At 40.2% G+C, this 8,772-nt stretch overlaps 1 protein-coding gene and 1 pseudogene across 1 annotated transcript in view; both read right to left on the bottom strand.

Moving 5' to 3' along the window:
• LOC137976380 (glutamate receptor ionotropic, kainate 2-like) overlaps window positions 1-5,676 on the bottom strand; it is a 51,743-nt gene extending 46,067 nt beyond the window's left edge. The window contains exons 1-3 of the mRNA XM_068823722.1: window positions 5,537-5,676; window positions 5,071-5,218; window positions 2,878-3,025 (exon numbers count right to left, since the gene is read on the bottom strand). The gene's annotated coding sequence lies outside the window, so the exon portion shown is untranslated. The remainder of the gene's footprint in view (window positions 1-2,877; window positions 3,026-5,070; window positions 5,219-5,536) is intronic.
• A 118-nt stretch (window positions 5,677-5,794) lies between these two features.
• Window positions 5,795-8,096, bottom strand: LOC137974839 (cAMP-dependent protein kinase type II regulatory subunit pseudogene; annotated as a pseudogene).
• Window positions 8,097-8,772: the final 676 nt, after the last annotated feature.

Below are 8,772 nucleotides of genomic sequence, written 5' to 3'. Positions count from 1 at the left end.
AACTTTATTTCAGTGTCAATTCACTACTTGCACAATCCCAAAATACACCTCTATTACCCCCCAAAACTTTTGCCTAACAATTGTTTGCAATTTCTCCTGGGACATGAAAATGTCCCAAGAGAAGTCGAAAACAAAGCCATGCAGATTTTGGGGGGGGGGGGGGGTAAAAGAGGTGTATTATGGGATTTGTGCAAGTAGTGAATGGATTTAGCACAAGAGCACTAATTGGGGCCAAATCAAATCAATGATGGCTTTTGTAGAGAGGGGAAAACTGGAGTACACGGAGAAAATTCTCTCAGAGCAGGGAAGAGAACCAACAAACGCAAACCACATGTGACGCCGAAACTGGGAATCGAACCCGGGCCACATTGGTTGGAGACGAGTGCTCTCACTACTGCGCCATCCCTGCTACCTTTGTGAAAGGGATTGGACAGTGGAAAGACCAAGCGACGCTTGCATATATTGACAATTGGTCACTTCAGAGTTCTCACTGGAAACATTAATCATAACACCTAATCTATTGCCGATCGAGCAATCTTAGAAGGTCACAACATCAAATGTGGCCACTTTGAAGTTTTCATAAATAGTCGATCCGATATACACAGTAATACGCGAGTTGAAACCAACGCTAAACGGAAACGGCGGTTAAAAACTCTGGCTTTATTGACCAGTCAGATATCGATGTCAATATGTTTTAACATTTATTGCATGTTTTGCTCGAAATGCTTTTTTTTCGTCTCGAAAGGGAATGGGAGTGACCATAAAGGAGAAAAGCCTGATCTCAGAGAAATTTTATCCGCCGCTTTGCAAAGACAAGTTGAAATGAATATACTTGTATTGAAATGGGAAGAGTGTTTCAGTAAACAGCTGGCTAACTTAATAGGGGCCTTTAGATCAGAAGACAAGGATGACTACGAGTTTTCCGTTCCGAGCACGTGCACTTCAAAAAATGTTAGCTTATTCGCATGCTCACTACGGAAAACTCGCAATCGTAGTCGCTCTCGTCCTCGGACGTAAGGGTCTCTAATATCACGATTGCATGAACAAATTTAGACCAAGAGTACAATAAAATACATACATAATTGACCGCTCTCCATAAGGGCTTTTCAGGGCCAATGAAACATTAACGAAACGACGAAACAGAACAACAACTTTTGAGAATCCCAACTGGCCGAAGGCAAACCAGTTGGCTATTTACAAGTGCAGCTGGGAAATTGAATCAGGGATTACCGGGAGCAACTTTATCAACGAATGGTCAGAGCAGGTCTTGAACCCGGAATATCCGGACTTCAAGGCAAGCGCCTTAATTCCTGAGCTACACTGCCTCCTATAAGAGTTAAACTGAAACAACGGACAATTTAAACCATGAAAACCCTATCAAATACAAAAAATAGATATAAGCAAAAGACGACCGAGGGGTTAGTATCTGGATGGGAGACCGACATGTACCGTGTGCAGGGTACAACACCAGATTGCTTATTGTAGACGCCATATACATCGTAACGCCTTTTTCAATCGGTATACTGATATTTAACGGTTTGCTGACCATTCTTCGCTTTACGAGACATAAATCCAGGAGTAATCATTGCTTATGAAAGAACTTTGATGGTTTGAATCACTAGACGAGCCGAGATGCCATGAGGATGATGCATTTACGTGGAGAACGTCTATCGAAAGTATGAAGCATGAGGCATGTGGAATGTGGTTAAAAATGGAAAGTTTGGAGCAAGGAGGTCACTAAACCGTTCGTGACCTTGATGAATACTTCCAACGATAGACCTTTTGACAGTTTCTGACGCCATATTAGTTGTGGGGAAAACGCGCACAGTGAGTGTATGGGATCGTAGCCGAATTCAAAAGGGGCAGATTTCAAACACTTTACAATACTTTTAGTCATTTTATCAATATCATTCACCCAACGGAAAATTAGATCATTGCCCAAGTCTTAAAATTGGATATTACAAATCTCCTTAAGTCGCTTCAAATTTGGCGGGAATTTGCAGAATTTTGATTCCTAGGTTTTATAATTAATTTGTTTACGGTCGTTATAGCTTGATTGTGATCGCCATACTTCACGAAAATACTCTGAATATAAGTGCTTTTTCATAGGTATCCATACATTCACTATCTCTACGCAGGCTTGCCGTGCTGTTCCCAACCCAGCTTACCACATTTGTTGTGTGTAGCTGCCAGTTAAAGAGGGTGCATAACCACTTTTTGTGGTTCGCAGATCTTAACAAGACTAAAACAACTGCCCATGGCTTCCAATGAACCAGCTGAAATAGTTGTGCGTATAAGTGACATGATGGCCACACTGGCTAACCCCCAATCTCGTACCCAGAGTCCTCGGGATTTTTGGTCAGCGGGTGAGCACCCAGAAAGATTCTGGGATAATGGACTTAAACAATTTTTTTGATTGGTCGCTTGCATGACAATGGCAGTCCGACAAGAAGTCGGTAAGTAATATAAAGAAGTACCACACCGGAAACCCCAGAATTTAAAGGGAGATTTGAAACATGTGTTTGTTTTTTCTTACGTCGCAGTTTTCCCCTAACTTAGAGCACCTCAGAAATATATAAATCACAAAAATAATAAAACGACGGTTTGAATTACGCCAAACAGCAGACGTTTATAGCACAGAAATTTTCCCGCGCTGCTAAAAACTGATTACTGTTGCTGTTGCAGGAGTACCATGGGAAAACATTACATCAGTCTCTTTGGGGAGAAATCCGTGGAAGAAGGTCTTGTCGAAGCCATTCAGAATTACGGAAACATAAAATTGTAGTAGAACAGGACATTGGTGTCGTTTCCACCAAAAATTTTTCGATGGTATTCTGCACGATGGAATTCACGCTGAAAGACTAAAAATACACTTACCGAAAGCGTCAGAAGTTTCATCTTCACTCTGTAATGATCATTTCTCCAGTTTCTTTTATGGTGTGTAAGACTAAAGTTCTTGTGTCTCGAACACTTTCAACACGCCATTTATTTCCTACTGTTTACAGTTGTCTGTTTCCGTTTTAACCTCAAACATAAAACAAACAGCGGCTACAAACATAATCATAAAGCGAATTTTAATTTTGACTCGACCTTTCGTATGCTACAACACACGGCACTCTCTAGTTACAAGTCCTCTTATTTTATATATATCATATTTGAATTTGTTCAACCGTCACTTCTGAAGATGTATGTTGTAGCATACCAAACGTCGAGTCAAAAGTAAAAATACTCAAACATGCGCAATAAGACCGCGTTTTTTGGGAAAATGCAGTCCATTATCCCAGAGTCTCTCCGGGCGCTGAGCCGCTGACCAAAAAGCCCGAGGACTCTGGATACGAGATTGGCTAACTCCCTCATTCTCGTCCTTAGAGCCCCCCGTTTCTGTTGTTCACACGTGACCAAAAGTAACGGAGGGCTCTGGGGACGAGAATGGGTCACACCGGGTTTGGTGTTATGGTGTGTTAACCTTGCTTTTGTTTTTAATGCTGTAATTTAAGCCGTACTTGCCCTCCAACTAATCTGACCTCAGAAAAAGTGTAAATGTCCATTCATAGAACTGCCTTTAACACGAAAAAGCTGTTGAAAAAAAATAACTTTCCTACTGATCAACGATTGTACAAGGAAACAGCTTCTGCCGCTGAACCTACTTACTGAATCTTCCCAAAATCATCTCCAACTAATAACCAACCAAAAAAATCAATTGTTGGAAGGAATAGTGTTGCTAACGCCGTACTGAGTTAGCCTCTTTTGGCTCGGCAAGAGAAAAGAATGCCTGACGAGCCAAAAACAGGTCTACTCAGTAGGCTAGTACTGACTAAACCTTAAATTTGTTATTTTCCACGTATAACCAGAGTGACGACTAACGCATCCCACGTTAACGCCTCCACGCATTGGGGCTCGATGTAGGCCAGCACATTTTTCCTTTCAATTCCTCTTTTGGTGAGGTATCTGATTCCATAGACTTACGCTAAATCAAAAGAAGAACGCCTACTTAATCATAACGTTTATTACTTGACTTCTTACTTCTTCACCTGTGCCCGAGATAAATTGTGTTACTTTTTTGAGTTGTACAGCATTATTTTTAAGGGGGATTCTGTTGATCGTAAGTAAAAGTGGCATGGTACCCTCCGCTTGCCAAACGTTTAACATGGCCTCCCCCGGAGAATGTAGTTTTACCTTGGTGACCCCTTCACACAAGCACAAATGATTTATGTGTGAAATGACATGCACACTCTTTATTTTGCAATGTTAAAAGGTATGATATGCTGTGATTTCATACATTACTATTAATCAACAAGAACTGTTATAAAGAGGCCTCTACTTTGCACTTTACAAGCTTCGCTCCCAGGGTTTCTACATAGAATTTTCCTCAGATACTAAATAGCAAAATGAGTTTCTAATTTCTCGATGAACACTCTTCCTCGGAGTACCAGGGAAACCATAGCCTGTACGTGTGACTTGTGATTTGTATTGGTACCAACCACTAAGTTTCAAATATTTCAGGAGGACCCTAGCCACGTTTAATACATTTTTGGGGCAGCCCCTAAAATTTCCACTTGACCCCCACCCCACTCCTCCTCTCGTCCATCAAAAATAAACAGTCTCTGACGGAAAGATACTAGCGTCGGCAAATAAAGTAATGTCAGAACGCACTTTGGCTATGTAAATCAATCTTTTCTGAAATGAAAATGTTGCCTAGAGATGTATTTCATGACAAGGAGAAGGGAGCGCTAAATTACAACCGTTAAACTAAATTACAAAATGCAGTTCAAATCCTCCTTCTTGAAGTTCAACAACTGAATTTCTGTACGATAACTGGCTTATTTTAAAATTCCCATGATAAAGGCCGGGTTTATCTGAGATAATGCCATCACTGACTGGCGCATCGCTCCGAAGACGATTGCATGGCAATTTTGCCATTCCAATCTCTCGTGTTATTATTGGTCGAACAAATAAAATAACCGTCGGGATACGATTGCTTTTGAGCGGACAAAAATGAAACGCGTCCATGTTTGTTCGTTTGTTTGTCTGTTTTTCAATAATAATAATAATAACATTATAAAAACATACCTGTTTGATTCCAAGACCTCCCACAACGTAGACAGAATGGCCACAAATCCAAAATTAAATCCATTTGATAAGTGGGTCAAATGCCGTATTTTCAATTATCGATTGGTCTAGCCTCACGCTCAGTTGGTGGATACTACCAAACTGGATACTTAGAAATTAAACAATAAGTTAATAATGTTTCAAAACTTAATAAACAAATCTCCTAGCAAGATAACCTCTATTTGAAAAGTCCCAGTTCATGATACACGTAGCGGACATAATGGTTTTCCTCCTGAAATTCATTAAACCATTCCTTGAATGACTGATTTTCGATATCTTCATTGCAAAAATTGTGTAACAATAAAAATCCTGGTAGTGAATCGTACAAAACCGGGCTTTCGAGCTGGGAATAACTATGTGCAACAAAAATCCTAGAAGGCATCTTCAGGCGGTTTGTATTTCAGCTTGCAGGCTCTAAGGAACGCACCTCTTTCCCACGAAAATTGGCTTTGGCCTCCTACAAGTCAATTTTGAAAAGAATGTCAATGATGACTTATGGTTCTTTTTCCTCTAAAAAGGCTTTTAACCATACACGAGATCAACAGGTCTGATAAAAAGATCTGTCGCGCGAAATACGAGCCATGACAAGCCATTGAGCAGCATTTATTTCAGTTGAAGTTCCACAAGGGGTATCAGATTAGAACAGATTACCAAATTCGTATAAAATTAAAATGTGACAAAGATATAAGGCTCAGAAGAAGTCATTTATTTCACTGTACATCTCACTATTAGATTTTAGTAGCTTACATTACGTTTTTACTAAATGAACCGCAGAACACCATCATTTGAATACAAGCGAGACATAAATATTATTTTGTGGTAACATGAAGACGTCGAATCATGAGATAACAATAGTCATAAAACAAGTCACAATGTTACACGGTCACGGTATGCCCAGTAACAAAAGTGAAAACAATGAAATTTAAATTGAACAAAATTCATATTATAACGAGAGTCTTGTAAGTATAATGCTGCTTTCTTTCAATTTTAAATGCTTCTTCATCTGTGACCGAGAAAATTATCCTTTTACATCATCAGACGACAAAACGGCAAAGGTCATCGTTGTGAGATAACATTTCACAACAAACTAAAACACGAGTACAATCTCTGCTCAATTCGAAATACTGAAAAAAAAGAGCTAAATTTGTGTTTGTTGTGGATATCGCGATAAACTTTGAAGGAAAGGCAAATGCGTTAGAGTTACAGTTTAAATCATAGAAATTCAATTAAAGAAATAACGAGGACGTGAAGCGAAGTCTTAAAAACATAACGCAGCAAAGACAATGAATAAGAATTAAAATGCAAAGACTCGGCTGTTGCATAAGTAATTAGAAAAGCTCTGGCGACCGGTTTGTTTTCCATGAAATCACCAGTTTCCTTTGAAATTATATTCAATACCAAAATGCTGAACAAAAATAACCAAATTTCTTCCAATTTCGTGGGCACAGGAACAGGTCAAGTTGGCGACGGATATATTTTTTGTAATATATTTTTCAGTTTTTCTCGCCACCGTGCCACAATGAGCAGGTGTTTTAGCAAGCCTGTCAACAAGAATGAGTGTATAAGCTAAGAGTCCAAGCCAAGCTTCATTCTCTGTTTTTCATATTCTCCAATATTTCGCTTCATAATGTCCATGCACGGTCCAAGTAGACGTTCAAAAGCGTCTACGTTAAGACGAGCACACTTTGCTTCCCCTCCAAACGCGAAAATGGAAGCGGATCGCGGTTGATTTAAAACAAGTGCGAGTTCACCAAAATACGCCCCTTTGGTAAGCTGCGAAATTTCCTTGTCGGAAACAGTAACTCGAACTGTCCCTTCCTCAATAAAATACATACAATCCGCGTCGTCTTTCTCACGAATAATACACTCGCCTTCTTCGAAGATTTTCGTTTCTAAAGCGTCGGCTAGGTTCATCCTTTCGTAGGGCTGCAACTCGGCAAGCATAGGCACGTTTTCAAGAAGCGCTTCGTACATTTGTCGTTTCCTCGCTGCGGCTCCAACAACAATCCGTCGAAAGGTGGCTTGGTCGAGGGCCCAGATGCTCCCTTCCGATTTTGCTATGATGGTGGCGTTTCTTGGGCAGTTGTACATCAGAGCCAACTCTCCGAAGCTTCCCGAGTTCTTGAAAGTGTGCACTTTAACTTCTTTGCCGCCATTCTTAATGAAAACATCGAAGACTCCATTATCAATTACATAAAAATTATCTCCGTCTGCTCCTTGGCGGATTATTTCGTCTTCGGGTTTTACCTTCTTTTCAAACATCGCGTTCAGAATTTCTTTCAGCTGGTCACGGTCGCACGATTTGAAGAGTAAAATATTCTCGACCGATTTCTTCAAGCGCTGTAATTGTTCGTCTGTTTTCGGATGAACGACAGGCTTGACTTCAGCATTGTTTTCGTTTGGATTATATGCTTCGGCTGCAACAGCCTTTCTTCGCCCGCGAGCTGGCATTTTTGGAGGCTCTGGTAGTTCATCTTTGTCTTCAACGCTTTCCTTCTTCTCTGGCTTAGACGACGACGCTTCTTTGCTGGCTTTGCTGTCCTTCTTTTTTCTTCCCAACCGCAACATGTTGAAGTAATCAGCGGCGAATTCGACAAGATCGCTAGGATTTTCCTGAATGCACTTGACGACAAATTCCTCGAGTAAGTCAGTAAGCCCCGGGGGAATTGTAAAGTGGACGTTTTTCTCCATTTTCCGGTGTCAATTTACTGCTCGCGTATCCAGTAAGTCCTACCAGTTCACTCATCTCTAGTTTTATCTTGCTCGCATCCAAGCAACGCGCCCAATACCAACGCGCCTGAAAGTTCACATTAAAGCGGAACTTCGTGCCACCAATCAACGAATTCTCCTTTGTTTGCTTGCAACTTTTGTCTAATTTGAAAGAGCTTTACAAAAATGCGCGCGAAACAACTTCGGGTAAATCCCCGTTCTCGAGAAGACTTCGAAAGGAAGTTTTCCTTGCGGTTTAAATTTAACCAGCTGTCACTTCTGTGAGTTATTTCTTAAAAGAAGTGACGTCACGCTTAGAAAACAGAAAGCGGTTTCAAATTTCATTCAATGATTCCCCGAAAAGCGCTTTCACTTCAAACTATTGACGTTTTCTCTTAACAAAAACGTTATCCCATGGTTCCTTTTATTATAAACAAGGTGCCGATGGGTTGAGTTTAGGTGAGTTACTTTTTAGGAGCAATATAGTCGGCAATGGGACTTGCCTACAATGCAAGCATTATGATAATGAGCCATGGATTTTTAATGCTCCAGGTGTCTGGTCTTGAATGAAGAATAAACTTATTTCAGTGACATCATAAAATTTCAATTCTTCAAAACAAAGAACAAGCGTTTTGAAGACCTGTTTAATGACTCAGACGCTAACAACAGCGAACAAAACTAATGAATTTGGGACATGAAAACAATGTTATCTGCCGATCGAAAATATTCAGCTGGCCTTGTAGGTTTTGTTGAAATGCAAGATTTTCGAGACGGAGTAATTCGTGGAAGGGCTGTTTAGTTCTCGGGTAGCAAGTACTTTTTTTTCCGTGGCCGAAAAACGGAGTTTACAAGAGAAAAAAACACTCTGTAAATCACAACCTGCTTTAACGTCATAATGATTATTTAGTAATTTACATATACATCTCTTTTATGTCGATTTTTCAACCACAAGGT

The sequence above is a fragment of the Montipora foliosa genome, chromosome 11, assembly GCF_036669935.1.
Source record: "Montipora foliosa isolate CH-2021 chromosome 11, ASM3666993v2, whole genome shotgun sequence".
Classification (NCBI taxonomy): Eukaryota; Metazoa; Cnidaria; class Anthozoa; order Scleractinia; family Acroporidae; genus Montipora; species Montipora foliosa.
The sequence above is the reverse complement of the archived record's forward strand: the minus strand, read 5'-3'. Positions and strand labels throughout refer to the sequence as shown.